Here is a 21,018-nt window from a genome sequence, read left to right as displayed (position 1 = left end):
AATAGGTATCACATCTTGCACTTCTTGGCCTTTAAGTGAGGAATGTCGTTTTGTCTCCTTGATATCACAAATTTCAGAATATAAGCACTTTGTTCCTCATCCATTGACTCCTTCATATGCTCGGCTGGATCAATTCCCATGTCACCAACCAAACACAATGTTGAAAAATGTTTAGAATGAGGTCCAATACGCTCCAACTCCAAAATTATATATTTTTGACATCCTCAATTTTGAGCTCTTCGTCAACCTTGGCATCATTAATAATATTTTGGTCGAATAATTGGTATTCTCGTTTTAGCTCCTCAATTTGGTATAGAAGATCCTTTTCAGCTTCACACAACTCATCACTAAATTGTTGGGAGTTACACGCATCAACTTTTGCACTCAATTGAGCCTCTAAGTCGTGAATAGAACTTCCAAATTGATCGATCTTGTCCCAGTTCAGCTCTTCCTTCTATAAATTGCTTCATCTCATTCATAATTTTCTCACGGAAACCTCCATATTCCTCTAATAATTTCCCGTGAATATCAAGAATGGGAACATCGTGTTCTACATCATCCAATTCGTTACTCCTGTCAAACTCACAAGAATTATTAGAATCAACATAAGAAGGGATTGGAGTAGGATAACAACACTTAGGACAATTATTCCAATTTCCATCACAAATAGTACAGGATGGAGATGGTGCACACAACTCGTTATTGGGAATGTTTTTACAATATTGCCACAAGTGGGGTCCCTTACAATATGGACAAGGATCACAAAAACAAGAATACTTACTATCCCACCACTTTTCGTTCAAAGATGCCATGTAAAAAAAATAAAAAATAAAAATATAATACTAAATACACTAAACTAAAGTTAAAAACTCAAATAGATAAAAAGTAAAAATCTAATCTAGTAAAATAGTTAATTTCTAAGTCCCCGGCAACGGCGCAAAAAATTTGTTGCTCCCAAACGCACACGCAAGTATACGTGGTCGACAAGTAATATAGGATTGTAAGTCCAGATATCGTACCCACAGGGACTTGTGATTAACTATCAACTAAATTAAACCAAACAATTAATCTATTCAAGTGAATCCAAAGTATGAATATTTAACTAAAGATAATCTAGAGTAACAAATAAAAAGATTAAAGAAAATAACGATAAACTTAAAGCCGAATTCAATGTGAGTGAATATTCTAGAGCTATGGGTTAGCTAACAATCCCTCGAGTTTTCTACCTAAATTGTCTAATTAATTTATTTAGTTTATTGGTTGATGGGGTTAATATTGCTCGTAGCCTTCTCCCGAAGTACAACTCGCCTATTCAAGCTAACCTAACGCCTATATTCCTATGGAATTAGGATTAACAAGAACGCATTTATAGTTCCCGTATAATAACCAAGCAAGGCGATTAGGTATATTCCTATCCTAACCGCAAATCTGCTCCCCCTAAGAGTTAAGATCTTGCTCTACTCAATCTTATATGCAATCTAGAATTCCTCTCCTGAGTTCAATCCTAGATTCGTAGATAGTATTCAATTGCTGATCAAGCAATCAAATAATTAAGCGCAAGATTGAATAAATAAACCAATATGATAAAATAATAAGAACAATTCAAGCTTCAAACTACAACGTTCATGTAGCACCCAACAAGTCTAGAACAAATAAACTATGAAATTAAAGAAAGAAAAGAGAAGAAAAACTAGTTAGAAGCCTCCTCCACGTGTGGTGTGTGTTCCCCCACGTGAATTCTCCTTCAAAGTGTGTTAGATATCTCTAAAGTGGCGTCCCTTTCTCCTCAAAAATATATTTAGTCTTGCTTTTATACGTGTTGGGTAGGTCTAGGGCCGAAATAACCTTGTCTCGGGCGAAATAGGACACATTTCACGTCACCGGCGCCCAGCCCGGCGCCAGGCGCCCTCCATAGCGCCCAAATATTTGTGCATACTGTTTTTGGCGCCACAGGTGGCGCCAGGCGCTGCCTGTGGCGCCCAACTGACACTTTTTTTCCGGTTTCGTTCGTTTTGGCTCAAATCTTGCGCGTGTCGCCCCGTTCCGTTTGGAATTTGAAAAAACGTAAAACATTAAAGTTGTAGCCCTTTGAGTTAGCTTTCCAATCATATATTGTGGAGCCCAAATGGAGTTCTGAGCAAAAAAGATATGTCCATTTTACTAGACAGTGCGCAATATGCCTACTCGATTCTTCGTTCACTCTAACTATCATCTGTTGACCCCCAAACACGATTCCGGCTTAATTCCTTGAGCTTTTACTCAGACTCAAAGCTCCAAATTACTTGAATTCATTCCATAACAGCTATATAGCTTGGAATCACTCCTACAAGGCATAAAACACACAGTTAGTGCAAAACACTAGCGATTAAAGCGCAAACTCAACCAAAGTGCAGTAAATTTGAGCGTAATGATCGACTAAAATACGCAATTATAGCCTGTCATCATTTTTAAAACTCAAAAATCTTTATAATAATATTAATGTGAGGTGGTCGTAATAAATAATCTTATAATTCTAAATGTTGACACCTGAGGGAATAATGTCGCTTAATGTGAAAATACTATTCCACCTAGGTAAATGACTTCAAATATGAAAATTCCTTTATTACCTCAAATACAATAATGACTTCCTTTTACCAAACTAATAAGGTCAGTGAGCTCCGATGTAAAATGATAAAACCAAAAAATAATTTTGATAGTATTATGTTGGAGAATATACAAAAGAAAACACTGATCAAAGAGTACTACTTCCCTGATTATTCATTATATGCTCTTGAGATATGGTAGAGAATTTGTTGAAACTCATTTTGCTATTTCATAAATTTAATATTATTCGTAAAATAAAATATGAGAATAAGAATTATATTTTAGTCGTCAAGCTTAACTGTGACTTTAAAAGTTTCACTACATGATTATCTCAGGACCATGAGTTTACAAATTCTTTTCATCTCTTTTAGGCTACTTCTTTTGATTAGCAAAGACTGATTATTTATGATAAGAATTCTAACAATTACTATTTATTTATATTTTTATCTCTTTTGAAGACCACGCTTCGCGCGGGTAAATTTAATAGTAATTATAACAAAATTAAAGTCTTGAAAGGAGTTTAGATAGGCAAAATGAAAAAGAGTAATTCTAATACTCCCTCGGTTTCATATTAAATGAGATACTTTCCTTTTTAATCTGTTGCAAAACAAATGACACATTTCTAAATTTGGAAATAATTCATTTTTAAACTCTTCATTTTACCCTTTTTGCCCTTAATGAAAAGCTTTTATAGCCACACAAATGGCATGGCCCCACGAATCATTTGCTCCTTAAGTTTTTAAGACCACAAGTTTTAAAAGTCTTTTTCTTTTTTCTTAAAGTCCGTGCTGAGACAAACTAGCTCAAATAATATGAAATGGAGGGAGTAATAGATAATCGGGAAAAAGAACAAACGGTAGGAAAGGAAACGATATGTTACTTCTTTGTTCCTTCCATGTTGTGTGTGTAAAGTTCTGCATATAATAGACTATTACATCCTAAAAGGAACATATTTGATCAATAAAAAGAATTGCCGATACTAAAAAAATCTAAATCATGAAATTCACTATTATCTCCTAAACGTGGACCACAAAATTTATCATAAATCTATCTTGAGGACACATTCCCACAAAAGATCTAGGAGATAAATAAAAAAGAGATTTGACACTTTGGTGTCTAATTTATAACGTGTAGTATGAGTAAAGGCTATGCGTAAAAACGTTAGAATATGAAAAGGTGATATTCATGAATGCAGCTGACTTTATTAATAAAATTTATACCGGGATTTTCCTTCCTCAATATATACGTGGTCACAAATTAGGGTAATGTGATGGTTTCAATTATGGATTAACACTCATACAATCATGAATGAAGCTCTCTTTCACTTCTTAAAGCCTCTAGTTCGCATTAAATGTTTCAAATCACTCACGAACCTCTCGGGACTCAAACCACCCATATGCGCTAGTCAATAAATACCAAAAGAACCTCCATGAGTGCTACATCACCAACCTTCTTGTCGATCAATATAACTCCTTTTCTTATTTGAGCTATCTGTAATCGCTCCTGAATCAACTTAACCTTCTCCAGGAAATCTCGTATCAAATCCGTAACAAACAACCTAGCCTCACCAAGCTAAGTATCAAACAACCTAGCCTCACCAAGCTCTAACCAAACCAATAGGAGAATGACACCATCTAAAATACATACTCTCATACAGCCATCTGAATGTTGGACCAATAATGTTATTGTATGCAAACTCTACCAAAGGCAAGAACCAATCCCAATGACCTCCAAAGTAAATCACACAAGCATGCAACATGTCCTCAAGAATTTGAATAGTTTGCTCGAGCTGACCATCAGTCTATGGTTGAAAATAAGAGCTAAGATCAATCTGTGTACCCAACTCACGCTGCATGACTCTCCAAAAGTAAGATGTAAATTGAGTATCCTGGTCTGAAATTATAGAAATATCATAATACAAATGAACTATCTCCCAGATGGGCCATCCTCTCTGAAGTATAAGTAGTCAACAATGTTATAAAATGCATGGACATGGCCAACCTATCCACAATGACCCAAATAGCATCAAACTTCTTCAAAGTATTTGGCAAGCCTACCACAGAGTCCATAATGATGCGTTCCTACTTCCACTCCGGTATAACCATCTTCTAAGTCAAACCACACAGTTTCTGATATTCATACTTGATTTGTTGGTAATTCAAATATCGTGAAACATGCACATAAATATATTTCTTCATCCTCTGCCACCAATAGTGTTATTTTAAGTCATGATACATCTTCGTAACATCTAGATGAATAGAATATTGTAAACTGTGAGCCTCTTCAAGTACCAACTCCCTTGAACCATCAACATTAGGAACACAAAGCTGACTCTATAGTCGCATAAAGCCATCATCTCTAATGATAACCTTCTTCATGCCACCTCGTTGCCCTGTGTCCTTAAGCACCAGAAAATAGGAATCATCATACCAGCAAGCCTTAATGCACTCAAATAAGGAAGAGTACCAATAATACCAACAAGAACTTTATTAGGCTTAAAAACATACGATCTCGCAAATCTGCTGGCCAACGCCAGAACATCCATAGCCAAAGGCCTCTCCTTAGCTAGAATAACTGCCAAACTACTTATATGTAATGACCCGACCCATCGTTTTGAGTATTTTAGCCTCTTTTACTCTATTTGATGCTTTACATCTATGTATTTGTGGTTACGTGATTTGCGTGGTTGGTTGGTTTGGTATCAGGAGAGTTTTAGATTGATTTGGGATACTTAGTCCCTTTGTTGGAGGTTTAAGTTATAAGAGTTGACCGGTGTTTACCTTTTGTGAAGACTTCGAAATGGTGATGCTTCCAATAGTTTTTTATGGTGATTTTGGACTTAGGTGTATACCCGAATTTGGATTTGGAAGTTCCTAGGTTGTTTTGGTTTGAATTAGCGAAAGTTGAAAAGTTAAAAGTTTAGAAGGTATGGTTTGACCGGGGGTTGAATTTGTTTATATTGCATTTATATTATAGCTTCAGGAGTTTGTATAGATCTGTTGTGTGATTTGATACTTGCATGCAAATTTGAGTTCATTTCGAGTGGATTTCATATTGTTCGGCATGTGTTTTGGAAGTTAAAAGTTCATTAGTTCATTAGGCTTGAATTGAGGTGTAATTTATAGTTTTGATGTTTGGAGTGATTTGAGGTCTCGAGTAGGTTCGTGTTATGCTTTGGGATTGGTTGGTATGATTGGGCGGGGTTCTGGGGGCCTCAAGTGTGTTTCAGATGGTTTCACATTATTTCCTCTTATTTTGGGCTATTGTTGGCTGATATCTCGTTTATTTCATCGGGATCGCGACTAAGCAGTCGCGTTCATAGAGGTAAATTTGGTGTCAGCCGAGATTGTTCTTCACGTTCGCAAGGAGGGGGCCGCATTTGCAAAGCTTGAGAGTCAGTAGCCTTAGGTTCGCGAAGGCGGGGACGTGTTCGCATAGAATAAGGCTGGGTCGGGGAAGGCTTGCATTTGTTCTTCATGATCACATGGTTTAGGCCATGTTCGCATAGGCCCCAGCACCGTGAGCATCACGCTCGCGATGGTTGTTGTAACGACCCGACCGGTCGTTTTGGGCATTTGCACTTTGCTTGGTTGTTAAAAGGCATGAGTAGCTCTGTATGATGTATTATCGCTTATGCAAATTGTCAGCTTTGATTTTCAGGTTATTTGGAATCGATTTGGAAGGATGATTCTCAAGTTGAAGCTTTAAATTTGAAAGGTTTGACCAAGTTTTGACTTTTTGGTATTTCATCTCGGATCGGATTTCTGGTGGTTTCGTTAGCTCCGTTGGGTGATTTTTGACTTAGGAGCTTGTCCGGATTGTGATTTGGAGGTCCGTGGTAGAATTTGGCTTGAAATGGCGAAAGTTGAAATTTTGGAAAGTTTGACCGGGAGTGGACTTTTTGATATCGGGGTCAGATTCCGATTCCGGAAGTTGGATCAGGTCCGTAATGTCAAATGTGACTTGTGTGAAAAATTTGAGATCAATCGGACGTGATTTGATAGGTTTTGGCATCTATTGTGGAAGTTGAAGTTTCAAAGTTCAATGATTTTGAATTGAGGTTTGATTCGTCGTTTTGATGTTCTTATCTGTGCTTTGAGGCCTCGAGTAGGTTCGTGTGATGTTATGTGACTTGTTGGTATGTTTGGACGGGGGCCCGAGGGGCTCAGGCGTGTTTCGGATCATTTCGTTTCATATTGCATAGCTGAAGGTTTCTGGTTCTGGTATGACCGCACCTGCGACTGGTTTGCGCTGGTGCGATGGTCGCAAGAGCTTTCGTGGAGTCGCAGAAGCGAGAAGTGGCTGGGTGAGGAAGACGGCAGGAGCGGATTTTGAAGCGCACCTGCGTGCGCGCAGATGCGAAATTTGGAACCGCAAGTGCGTAAGGCTTCGCAGAAGCAGGATTCTGCATCCGCAGGTGCGGGGGATTCTGGCAAAGTTATTTTCGCAGAAGCGGAGGTTATGTCGCAGAAGTGACACCGCAGATGCGGTTATGTGTCCGCAGATGTGGAAGTGCTAGACAGAATGTTAAATATAAGGGTTCACGATTTTGCCTTCATTTTTACATTTCCAATTGCAGATTGCGGCGATTTTGGAGCAATTTTCATCACAACGATTAGGGTATGTGTTCTACACTTGGTTTTGGTTATATTTCAGGAATCTATCTTCAATTTTAGCTTTTTGTTGGTGAATTGAAAGAGAAAATTGGGGTGTTTGGCCTAAAGTTTCATAACATAAATTTTTGAGTTTTGAACTACGACTTGGAGTCGGATTTGAGTGAAACTAGTATGGCTGGACGCGTAATTGAATGGGTTGTCGGGTTATTTGAGTTTTGTCAAGTTTCGAGGCATGGGCCCCGGTGTGATTTTTGGTCGAATTTGGGATTTAACATCGGATTTTATCTGTATCATTTGTAATTGCTTCCTTGGGTTTTATCTGATGTATTTGAGTTGCTTTTTGCTAGTGTTGAGTCGTTCGGAGGTCGTTACGCGTGTGATGACATTCTTGGAGCACCGCTTGTCTTTCTCGATGTCGGAATCGGCTTGTTTAAGATAAGTAACTCTTCTAAACATAGTGTTGAGGGTATAAAACCCCGAACTATGTGCTATGTGATTGGTGTTGAGGTGACGCACATGCTAGGTGACGAGTGTGTGGGCGTGCACCCTGTGAATTGGGACTCTGTTGTTCCCATGGCACTGAATAGTGGCCCTATTCTTGTTGATATATGTATTTTCACCATGTGATAAAGTATATGAGCTGTACATCATGCTAAATACATGTTTAGGCTTTATGCAGATATTGTTGGGACCCATAATGGTCGTTTCTTGCTGCCTTCTCATTGATTTCATTGATATTTCGTACTTAGTCGCATTCATGCATTCATTTCATATCTTAGTCACAGTTGTTACTTATTGATACCTCATATCATTGTTCAAGGTGAGTTATCATGACATTGTGAGCTCGTGGATGAGGCTGGAGAGTGATGACTGAGAGAGGCCGAGAGCCTGATTATGAGTGACAGTTATGGGATCGGGTTGCACGACGCAGCGATTAGATTTCTCCACAGGGTTGGATTACCCTTTATCCCCGGTACTGGGAGACTTATAGTCAGTGTTGTATATGTTCCGGCATGGATTTTCTTGGGCTGTATAAGCCATATACAGTACCGAGTATTTGAGTGGGATGCAATGAGGTTGAGTACTCTGAGAGTGTGAGTACATGATTCATCTCTGAGGTGCATAGCATTGGCATGGACGTATGGCATAGATGCATAGAGACGCATTTTTCCTCATGATGTACGGTATCAAATCATTCATGACTTTTTACATACATTGATATGTGGTTATAAAGAGGTATTTCACACTTGTTATTTGAAAAAGGAAATGAAACATGTCTACCTATTGTGGAAAGGAATTTTCAAGAAAAAGTTACAGTTTTCAAAACTTAATCATATTTTTAACGATTTCGGTAGAGGATTTGGGCTTTCATTGGTATACTTAAAAAGTAGAACTATTTTTGAAAAACTATGAAAATGCTGAGCACTTTATTTCTGAGCTATTTCTTTCCTTATTTGTTGTACACTGTATGAATTACGGTTGGTTATTTGTGTTGGACCCGACCTATGCACAGCTCGCCATTGCTTTCAACCTGAGGTTAGGTTTGTTACTTTTTGAGTACATGGGGTCGGTTGTACTCATACTACAGTTCCTGCACATTGCGTACAGATCCCGGATGCTGAGGTTGCTGCGATCGATGGTTGCTGGATTTGAAAGCGTACTTGCGTTCTTGTTGTAGCTGCCTCTTGTTCACGGTAGCCTTAGATTTATAAACTCTGTTTATGTAATTTTCGAACAGAAGATGTATTTTCTTCGTATCTGGTTTGTAAACTCTATTCTTAGAAGCTCATGATTTGTACCACCAGTCCTTGGAAAATTTATAAGATATAGTTAATTCTGTTGTTTAATTGTTTTATTAAGTTAAATGGAATTGGATAATTATTAATTGGCTTACCTAACGGGTTGGGTTAGGTGCCATCACGACTGGTGTCACACCTCCTTTTTTACACACCACCCCGAAGGATAGTGTATAAGGGAATTTTTCCACTTTAAGTGACATTATTCGAAATGAGATTATTTAATGATCAGAGTCGCCACTTGGGATAGGTTTGTTTCTGGTGTCCCAAGTCACCGGTTTATTTTCAATCCCAAATCGAGGAAAATTTCGACTTTCCATGTGAAGTCTGCGAACCAGAAATTCTGAATAAGGAATTCTGTTAACCCGAGGGAAGGTGTTAGGCACCCTCGGATTCCGTGGTTCTAGCACGGTCGCTTAAACTATTACAATTGGTCTATTATATGATTTTAATACATGTTCAAACCTATAGTGTAATTTTAAATTATTTACTGCTTTTAATTAATTTTAAGGAAATTGAACGTCTTTTAAAACATGTCTTTGGATTGCGTCACATGAAAAGCACCTGCAATCCGAAATACATTTTACTCAACGTTTTAGGATTTGGATTTGGGTCACATGAAATGCGCACCCGAGTTTAAGAAGGTAAAATTATTAAATAACGCGCCTAAAGCAACTAACGCGTTGTTAACTTTGCGGGAGGCCATGAAAATTCGCTAAATGGCACGTCCCGAGTTCTAAGGATTTTAAAGGTATAACTAAAGAGGGCCACGCAATTTGTGAATTTTATTCGGCGCGGCGCACCTCGATTCCATTTTAAAAGGATGTCCTAAAGATGAACTATTATTATCTATTAAGGTTCGTCTCTATTCTAAAAAAAGCTTAATTAATTAACATTACGAATTAACCAACATCAAAGAATTCAAAAAAATTTGGGCCCCAAGATCAAGCCCAAACTCAAACAAGGACGATCTTCGTTATTGAAGAAGCCCTTAGTTCGAGTCTGCCACTTAACTTGAAAGGCCCAATGCCTACATTTCACTTTTAAGACCATTAAATCCAAAAATGATCCAGAACCTCCAACACATTGGGCTCGAAACCAGCCCAGTCCAAAATGAGGGGAAATTGGCAAGAATCTGGCCCAGGGAAATGGAAGTTGCTTCTAGTTCCACTCGTAAGAGCTATCCAAATTTTGGGCCCCAGGATGAGCCCAATTCGGATGCATAACTCAAACTGGGACTCAGGATCAAGTCCCTACAAGCCAAGCTTAGCAAAATTAATTGATTCAAATGGCTAATGATATTTGGTCTCATTTATTACGTAACTGGGCCAACATTAGGCCCAGTCCTTATGGTCCAAATAGTCCAGGCAATGAACATGAGATTGAAGACTTGGGTTTCTAATTTAAGACCTTTGACATAGATTAACATTGATTCAAATCATAGGCCAGCTCTTTTAGACTTCACTTTTCAATTGCAAATAAATGGACAAATTACAGTAATTAACACGTTCAGACTAAAGGAGATGCATAATTTATTGGATGTAGATTTCGAAACTCTAGTCACATGATCTCAAAGCCAACACTACAGAAATTAAACACTGAAATATAGAACCATTTCAAACATCTATTAGGCACAGAATTAACACTGGTATGAGCACACATATTATTCCTAGAATCATTTTCAGGCTTACACAATATTCCAAATTTAACATTCAAACTAACATGATAGCATACCTTGAAAACACTGAAATTGTAACGACCCGATCCTTCATTCTGAGAGTTATAGCACCATTTCCCCCCATCTATGCTTGTTTATGTGTTGTTCAACTGTGTTGAGTTGTATCGAGGTTGTAGGTTTGGGTTCGGGGTAGTTTTGGAGTGAAATGATCACTTAGTCTCTTTGTTAGAAAGCTAAGTTAGAAAAGTCAACCGGAAGTTGACTTATGAGTAAACCAATTCGGATTTGGATTTTTATGATTCGATTAGCTTCGTTGGGTGATTTTAGACTTAGGAGTGTGCCCAGAATATAATTTGGAGGTCCGTGGTAGAATTAGGCTTGAATTGCAAAAGTTGGAAGTTTAGAAGTTCTTAGGCTTGAATTCGAGGTTGATTTGGTATTTTGGTATGGTTTTGGGTGTTTCGGAGGTTCGACTAAGTTCGGGTAGTGATACATGACTTGTTGGAATTATTGGTTGAGGTCCCGATGGCCTCGGGTGTGTTTCGGATAGGTTCGGGTTGTGTTGCGCTCGTTTTTCTTATGTTGCGACGCCGTTAATTCAAGCATAAATGATATCATATTGAACAAATGAGCTCCGATTTCTTTTTTGATTGAAGCATTAGATTCGTATTGTAATTACGGACCTGTAGCAAAAAGAATCATCAAATTTGGACATCGTATGAGGATTTTATGATCATTTTACTAAAAATTAGGTTGCTAGATTTTTTTCAGAGTAATTACGAAATTGCCACTAGCAGCGTATTTAAAAATCTGCACTATTTTCAAATATTAAAACCTACATATTTCCTTCGTTATAAGGTCAAATTGAGTGATTCAAAAGCCTAACTTGACTAGAATTTCACAAGGAATCGATTGGAGGGATAAAATACGAATTTCGAGATCGTTTGGCTCGAGAAACGAGGCAGAATAACTGGTAGAAAAATATAGAAAACTAGGGTTTTGTTCATTCGGTCATATTTTGAGTTGGGGAGCTCGGATTTGGGCAATTTTGGAGGCGATTTTCACCATATGGATTGGGGTAAGTGTTCTCTACTCGATTTTGATTATAATTTATGAATCCATCTTCGTTTTTGGGATTCGATTGATGATTTCAAAGTGAAATTGAGGGAGTTAGGGTTTGAGTTTTGGAGGGTTTTAAGTGAGGATTTGAGGGACCAAACGGAGTCCGATTTTGACAAATTTTATATGGTTAGACTCGGGAGAGGACGAGGATTGTTATTCTGCCATTTTTGACTTATTTCGAGACGTGGACCCGGGGGCCGAGTTTTGGCCGATTTCGGATATTTGGCATGTTTATGTAGTTTTTATTGTGTAATTCGATTCTTTAGACTATGTTGATAGTAGTATTCTGATTATGGTTAGATTCGAAGCTTTTGGAGACCGAGTCGAGGGACAAGGACATCCCGAAGTAGGATTTTACGCTGTTGAGGTAAGTAACAGTTTTAACTCTGGCTTTGAGGGTATAAACCCGGAGAAATTGATATCATGTGATTGTTTGGTAGTGATACCCACGCTAGGTGACGGGCGTGTGGGTGTGCACCGCGAGGGATTGAGACTTGGTCCGTCCCGTGAGGCCGGGCCTAATAGCTATTATCTGTGGTTATGTGTTTACTTGTTGTTGAACTTGTTTGTCTTCATGTTAGAGATCATGCTTAGGCTTTATTCATGCTCACATTATTTTTACTCAGTCATAGAAATTATTGTACATGTTTACCTCCGCCTCTATTATTTGATAATATACTGTGATACTTGATGTGGGCTGTGTTCCCTTAATTGTTGATGATGGTGAGGCTAGTGAGGTACATGACTGAGTGAGGCCGAGGGCCTGGTGGTGAGGATATTAATACCATAGCGCGTGAGTTGTCCGCGTAGCACGTGAGTTGACCGTGCGGGTCCAGGTATTGATACTCGCGTGAGTTGTTGGCGTAGCACGTGAGTTGACCGTGCGGATCCAGGTATTGATATGATGGCACGTGAGTTGTCTGTGCTTAGCGCTTGGGATTTGGGAGCCCCTCCGGAGTCTGTACACACCCCTAGTGAGCGCAGAGTGTTGAGTGTATTGAGTGTTAAGTGTTGAGTGCTGAGTGCGAGTGCTGAGTGATGGAGTAACATTGCTGTGAGGTTGCATTTACTTTTGTTGTTGCGCATTTATCTGTTAAATTTCTTTGTGGCATTTACTGAGTTATGGAATTTACCTGTTTATTCCTATTATTTTTTTTTAAAATTGTGAACAATAAATAATTGGAATGTTTTGCTCAGCTCGTCACTACTGCTCAGTTTCTTAGTTATTTCTGTTACTACTGAGGTGGTTGTACTCATACTACACTCTGCACTTTATGTGCAGATCCAGGTGAGTTAGAGCGCGGTGATCATTGAGTTCATGCTAGCTTTAATTGGAGACTGCAATGTAGCTGCTAGCGTCCGCAGGACCTTGTTACTCCTTTTGTCATTTCTTCTTTGGACAGTTAGATAGTTTATATATCTTAGTTCATAGTGTAGACGCTCATGACTTAGTGACACCCCGATGTTTGGGGCTAGCTTCCGTATTTTTATATTAATTATATTTAAAGTTGATTTAGTTTATGAGAAATTTGAATGTTGGTATTGTTTTATTAAATCCTTAAAATTAATTAGTAGTAATATTTTGGGAAATAGGCTTGCCTTGTAACACGATAGCGCCATCACGATCATGGTTAGATTTTGGATCGTGACAAGTTGGTATTAGAGCCTAGGTTACATAGGTCTCACAAGTCATGAGCGGGTTTAGTAGAGTCTTGCGGATCGGTACGGTGACGTCTGTACTTATCTTCGAGAGGCTGCGGAACCTTTAGGAAAACTTCACATTCTTGAATTCTTATCGTGCGGTATTGATTCAACTTGAAGTGTAACTCTTTGAATTCCTTCCACCCATTCGTATGCGCACATGAGCACTCGGTATCAGTTGTGCATCGATAGTTTGTGATTCCATGGACGAGGTGCGAGATGTGATTTCTGTGTGTTGATGTTGGGCCAATCTGGAGGACTTGAGGCTGAGTTTTGACTGTAGATTGAGCACTGAGGTGTTGATTGTGTGAGCACGTGTTTATATGTCCGTTGGTGTGCCTATTAGTGGGATTTGTGATTTGATGGCTATGTAGAGAGTATGATTTGACTGCAAGATTGTGTTCGGATTGATCGAATGTGACGAGAAGGGTTTACTTGAGATGTAGCAAGGACTAATGGGTGTTTGATTTGTGACTTGATATAGCTTGTTCAGACTCTGTCTAATAAGAGGTTTATTACCAGCCTTTGGTTCTTTTGGGAAGCTGCTATGATTTGTGAGTGTTTGAATTGTGTGGTATATCATGTGATTTCAAGTATATTTTAGACTCGTTCGAGGACGAACGTTTGTTTAAGAGGGGGAGGATGTAACGACCCGATCCTTCGTTCTGAGAGTTATAGCACCATTTCCCCCCATTTATGCTTGTTTATGTGTTGTTCAACTGTGTTGAGTTGTATCGAGTTGGTAGGTTTGGGTTCGGGGTTGTTTTGGAGTGAAATGATCACTTAGTGTCTTTGTTAGAAAGCTAAGTTAGAAAAGTCAACCGGAAGTTGACTTATGAGTAAACCAATTCGGATTTGGATTTTTATGATTCGATTAGCTTCGTTGGGTGATTTTAGACTTAGGAGTGTGCCCGGAATATAATTTGGAGGTCCGTGGTAGAATTAGGCTTGAATTGGCAAAAGTTGGAAGTTTAGAAGTTCTTAGGCTTGAATTCGAGGTTGATTTGGTATTTTGGTGTGGTTTTGGGTGTTTCGAAGGTTCGACTAAGTTCGGGTAGTGATACATGACTTGTTGGAATTATTGGTTGAGGTACCGATGGCCTCGGGTGTGTTTCGCATAGGTTTGGGTTGTGTTGCGCTCGTTTTTCTTATGTTGCGACGCCGTTAATTCAAGCATAAATGATATCATATTGAACAAATGAGCTCCGATTTCTTTTTTGATTGAAGCATTAGATTCGTATTGTAATTACAGACCTTTAGCAAAAAGAGTCATCGAATTTGGACATCGTATGAGGATTTTATGGTCATTTTACTAAAAATTAGGTTGCCAGATTTTTTTCAGAGTAATTACGAAATTGCCACTAGCAGCGTATTTAAAAATCTGCACTATTTGCAAATATTAAAACCTATATATCTCCTTCGTTATAAGGTCAAATTGAGTGATTCAAAAGCCTAACTTGACTAGAATTTCACAAGAAATCCATTGGAGGCATAAAATACGAGTTTCGGGATTGTGTAGCTCGAGAAACGAGGCAGAATAGCTGGTAGAAAAATATAGAAAACTAGAGTTTTGTTCATTCGGTCATATTTTGAGTTGGGGAGCTCGGATTTGGGCGATTTTGGAGGCGATTTTCACCATATGGATTGGGGTAAGTGTTCTCTACTCGATTTTGATTATAATTTATGAATCCATCTTTGTTTTTTGGGATTCGATTGATGATTTCAAAGTGAAATTGAGGGAGTTAGGGTTTGAGTTTTGGAGGGTTTTAAGTGAGGATTTGAGGGACCAAACGGAGTCCGATTTTGATAAATTTTATATGGTTAAACTCGGGAGAGGACGGGGATTATTATTCTGCCATTTTTGACTGATTTCGAGACGTGGGCCCGAGGGCCGAGTTATGGCCGATTTCGGATTTTTGGCATGTTTATGTAGTTTTTATTGTGTAATTCGATTCTTTAGACTATGTTGATAGTAGTATTCTGATTATGGTTAGATTCGAAGCTTTTGGAGACCGAGTCGAGGGACGAGGACATTCCGGAGTAGGATTTTACGCCGTTGAGGTAAGTAACAGTTTTAACTCTAGCTTTGAGGGTATAAACCCAGAGAAATTGATATCATGTGATTTTTTGGTAATGAAACCCATGATAGGTGACGAGCGTGTGGGTGTGCACCGCGAGGGATTGAGACTTGGTCCGTCCCGTGAGGCCAGGCCTAATAGCTATTATCTGTGGTTATGTGTTTACTGGTTGTTGAACTTGTTTGCATTCATGTTAGAGATCATGCTTAGGCTTTTTTCATGCTCACATTATTTTTACTCAGTCATAGAAATTATTGTACATGTTTACCTCCGCCTCTATTATTTGATAATATGATGTGATACTTGATGTGGGATGTGTTCCCTTATTTGTTGATGATGGTGAGGCTAGTGAGGTACATGACTGAGTGAGGCCGAGTGCCTGGTTGTGAGGGTATTAATACCATAGCGTGTGAGTTGTCCGCGTAGCACGTGAGTTGACCGTGCGGGTCCAGGTATTGATACCATAGCGCGTGAGTTGTCCACGTAGCACGTGAGTTGACCGTGCGGATCCAGGTATTGATATGATGGCACGTGAGTTGTCCGTGCTTAGCGCTTGGGCTTTGGGAGCCCCTCCGGAGTCTGTACACACCCCTAGTGAGCGCAGAGTGTTGAGTGTATTGAGTGTTGAGTGTTGAGTGCTGAGTGCGAGTGCTGAGTGATGGAGTGACATTGCTATGAGGTTGCATTTACTTTTGCTGTTGCTGCATTTATCTGTTAAATTTCTTTGTTGCATTTACTGAGTTATGGAATTTACCTGTTTATTCCTATTATTTTTTTAAAATTGTGAACAATAAATAATTGGAATGTTTTGCTCAGCTTGTCACTACTGCTCATACTAGACCCTGCACTTTATGTGCAGATCCAGGTGAGTTAGAGCGTGGTGATCATTGAGTTCATGCCGCTTTAAATTGGAGACTGCAAGGTAGCTGCTAGCGTCCGCAGGACCTTGTTACTCCTTTTGTCATTTCTTCTTTGGACAGTTAGACAGTTTATATATCTTAGTTCATAGTGTAGACGCTCATGACTTAGTGACACCCCGATGTTTGGGGCTAGCTTCCGTATTTTTATATTAATTATATTTAAAGTTGATTTAGTTTATGAGAAATTTGAATGTTGGTATTGTTTTATTAAATCCTTAAAATTAATTAGTAGTAATATTTTGGGAAATAGGCTTACCTTGTAACACGATAGGCGTCATCACGATCATGGTTAGATTTTGGGTCGTGACAAAAATTAAGCTATACTAAAGCTAACACTACTAAATAGGATGTATATGAGTCCAACAGTCCACATACACAATTTCTCGGTTGTTCAAACAAGCTAACAATCCACCAGTTTCCCGCAAATTAAAGAATAGCATGAATTTTAAAATATTACATGCTATTCTAAGATGAATAAACTAAGCTAACCCCTATTACATTACACTACTGAATTTAAGAATTTAAGTAGAAAGATGACATTGAGGGTCAAAAGGGGAACAACCATTCATTCATGTATCTTCAAACAATTACAGCTTTCCTATTTTTTCATCTCATCCCTTAGAGAAGTCAAGAAATACCTGGAAATTGGACAAAGAAAATGAGCAGAAGTGAGACAACAAGCAGGAATCAGCAGCAATCAACAGCAGGAATATCCCATCAAACCAGTTTTAAAACCGAAAACAATGTTCAATCAGTCTACCAAAAGCAATTTCACTTGAATGCAAACCCAAACCTTCAAGACCAGACCTTAGAGCCAAATTCAAACCATTTTTTCTAAGCCTTAAATGAACCAGAGAATGCTTTTGGAATGAGAGAAGCTTTAAGAAAATCAGAGCAGAAGCAATGGAACAGTATCCTTTTTTAGAAATTTCAGCCGCCTAGAACTTTAAAGGATTTTTAGCACTTCCCCCCTTCAGCCTCAAGTAACAATGCCTTTATAGGCAAGTTACTAGGGCAACTTCAGTTTTTTGTTTTTTTTTTCCTTTAGACCTTTCTTCAGTTTTCTTTTTGCTAGTTAGTCCTTTATTTTATGCCTTGCTACCCAAGTTATACTACCCAAAAATCTGAAATTGGTTAAAAACCCCTGCTAGAAGCTTCTAGCGGCTTCCTATTTCTGGTACTGCAAGATTCCCTAACCTAAACTTTCTAAACTACCCCTGAAACCTTGTCAATTTACTTCTGAAAACCTGACCCAAAGCATGGGTCAAATTGGGGTCACCTGGCCAATCCAAATGGGTTACAGACCCCAAATGGGCTCAATGTCTCAATAGACATGGCCTGATGAACCAAATTAACCCCTGGGAGTGGAGTTTGAAAAGGCTTCAAAGCCCAAACAGCAAAAAAGGAGACTAAATCCAATCAGCAAGCAAACAGAGGCAAAATACTTAAATAATTTCGAGTATCAAACCTACACTAATTGAAATACCATTAAACGCAAGTAAACAAGAAATTGACCAAGTTATCAAACTAAACTACTAAACAAGGAATCAGAAGTTTAATCAGGTTAATAACTAAACCTATCAGACCAAGAAAATCAGGGAGCAATCTTTACCAAGGAGAGAAAAGAGACGAAGAGAAAGCCATTTAAACTCAATCAGAAGAGTGAAAGGAACTTACCAAAATAGAGTCTGAGAATCTCAATGGAGACAGGCGACTCAACAAACTAGTGTCGATCATTTGTTCTTTGTCAAGAACAAATGGGCGACATCAATTTGTTGAATCGAAACTTCAAAGTTTGTAAAAAGAAAATCCCCAGACCACACATGCCACCGGACTCCATGAGAATCAATTTTGGACTTTAGGGCTTCAAACTTAGATGTAACATTCGAAGAGTTCTGGGTTTATTCGAAGGAAAAGGATTACGGATTTGGAAAGAGGGGAGTGAGGAGGTCACCTGGTGTTATTTTGGTGGTGGTTAGTGGTGGCGCCGCCGGCCACGGCGGAAGGTTCAAAGGCGGCGGCTAGGGTTTTGAAATTTCGAGAGACTCCGGTGGGATTCGAAGGAGGATATTGGTGCCATGGGCATGAGGAAGAGGAGAGGAAGAACTGGTGTGATTTTGACGGCGATTGGAGACTCGCCGCTGCCGTGGGCGATTTTCGGCGGCGGCAGACGACGGAGACGGAGAGGGCTGTCTCTAGGGATGAATGGAGAAGAAGCGAAGGGGGTAAGGGGGTTGTTAGGACACTCTTATATCAAATGTTCCTAGCTTCTGAGCCATTAGATTAACTAACCTCGACGACTAGGATCAATTCAAGGTTAAATGGGGTCGTTTTGGTGTCAAGGGCGAGCCTGGACCGGGTCAGACGCAGGTCTGGGCTGGGTTAAAAATTTATTTGAACGGGTTTGGGGTCTGGGCCTTGGTAATTGTATTGTTTTTGGCCCAAAATTGGGTCTCTTAACTAGAAGACCAACTCTTTTCATTTTCTTATCAAAATTAAAACAAAACTAAATTAAACTTAAAAAACTAAATTAACCTACCAAATTATATTATTAATAATCAACACCAATTTAAAGGAAAACTAAACAAAATTCAAGGCTAAAATTAAGCAAAGCAATTAAATCAATTTTTTTTGTGATTTTTGTATTTTTGTAAAACCCTAATTACTAATTAATCTAAAATATGTAAAATTAAATCCTAAATGCAAATGCAGTGCATATTTTTTGTATTTTTTTTATGAATTATGTTAAATTAAAAATGCACACATAAAAGCAAATAAACATGAAAATCATGCAATTAAATCCTAAAAATCAAATAATTAAGAGGAAAATTGAACTCTAAGAATTCTGTAGGAGTAATTCATGCGAGGCAAAAATCACGTGCTCACAGCTGCCCCTCTTTGCTCGAAGACATGATGGGTTTTCGGGCAAAGATAAATGAGCAATTATGAGGGATTTTTTGCCCGCTTGGCACTCCATGAGAAGCATTTTTTGAAAAAGGTCTGACCGAATCTTGCTTCAAAGGTTGCCTACATATCCTTGGCTGTAAAGGAATCAGGTCAGTGTAGTTCTGGAAGTTTTGGTAGCTGGGACTACCGGGAGCTGTGATTTCACTCCTGATGCTGCTGCTACTGCTTGCTGACCTCCTTATTACACCAAAAGGAAAATCAAAGCTAAGCTAGCTATGCCTATCAACTACGAGTTACAAGATTCCTATCTATAAATCTCTTGAAGCTTGATCTTGAGTCTTAGCTGATTTTGCTGTGGACCCCGATCTGAATCTTGATGCTCGCAAGCTGTAGGTGCTGGTTCTTTCTTTAGCACTGGATCAAAGCGGGACACGCGAAGCTTGTGACTTCGATCAAATTTTGAACAGTCCGTGTCCTTCTCCATTTCAAATACTTTGAGTTCACTTCTTTTTGGTTCTTTTCTTCTTTTTCTTTTGTTCTGGATTAAGACTAATTCTTTCAGTTATCTCGAATCCTGTGCCTTGAGGTAAAACCTGTTCGGACACCAAAACAAATAAACGAACGAAATTTTTCTGCCCCAGTTTTTACTAGGAAAATTTCGTGAGTTATTTGCAACACAAATCTAAAATACTTTTTCATTGAAAACAATAAGAATTAGGATTGAAGCTTTAAATTAGGAGGATTACCAGGTTATGCTGGAAATTGACCGGGAAAGAAAAAGGTCCTTGGGTTATGCCGGGGAGGTCCACCGGTTATGCCAGGTTTGAAAGAAAAAAGGCTCCTTGGGTTATGCCAGGGAGGTCCACGGGTTATGACGGGATTGAAAGAAGAAAAAGACTCCTTGGGTTATGCCAGGGAGGTCCACGGGTTATGCCTGGATTGAAAGAAAAAGAAAGGCTCTTTGGGTTATGCCAGGGAGGTCCACGGGTTATGCCGGGATAAAAGGAAAAGGCTCCTTGGATTATGCCAGGGAGGTCCACGGGTTATGCCGGGATTGAAAGAAAAAAGCTCCGATGCCAGGGAGGTCCACGGGTTATGCCTGGATTGACAGAAAAAAGGCTCCTTGGGTTATGCTAGGGAGGTCCACGGGTTATGCCGAGATTGAAAGAAAAAAGCTCCTTGGGTTATGCCAAGAAGGTCCACGGGTTATGCCGGGATAAAAGAAAAAGGCTCCTTAGGTTATGCCAGGGAGGTCCATGGGTTATGCCGGGATTAAAAGAAAAAAGCTCCTTGGGTTATGCCAGGGAGGTCCACGGGTTATGCCAGGATTGAAAGAAAAAAGGATCCTTGGGTTATGCCAGGGAGGTCCACGGGTTATGCCGGGATTGAAAGAAAAAAGGATCCTTGGGTTATGCCAGGGAGGTCCACGGGTTATGCCGAGATTGAAAGAAAAAAGGCTCATTAGGTTATGCCAGGGAGGTCCACGGGTTATTCTGGGATAAGAAAAAAGGCTCCTTGGGTTATGCCAGGTAGATCCGCAGGTTATGCCGGGATAAGAAAGAAAAAAGGCTCCTTGGGTTATGCTAAGGAGATCTGCGGGTTATGCCGGGATAAGAA

Source organism: Nicotiana attenuata, unplaced genomic scaffold (assembly GCF_001879085.1).
Source record: "Nicotiana attenuata strain UT unplaced genomic scaffold, NIATTr2, whole genome shotgun sequence".
Classification (NCBI taxonomy): domain Eukaryota; kingdom Viridiplantae; phylum Streptophyta; class Magnoliopsida; order Solanales; family Solanaceae; genus Nicotiana; species Nicotiana attenuata.
The sequence above is the reverse complement of the archived record's forward strand: the minus strand, read 5'-3'. Positions refer to the sequence as shown.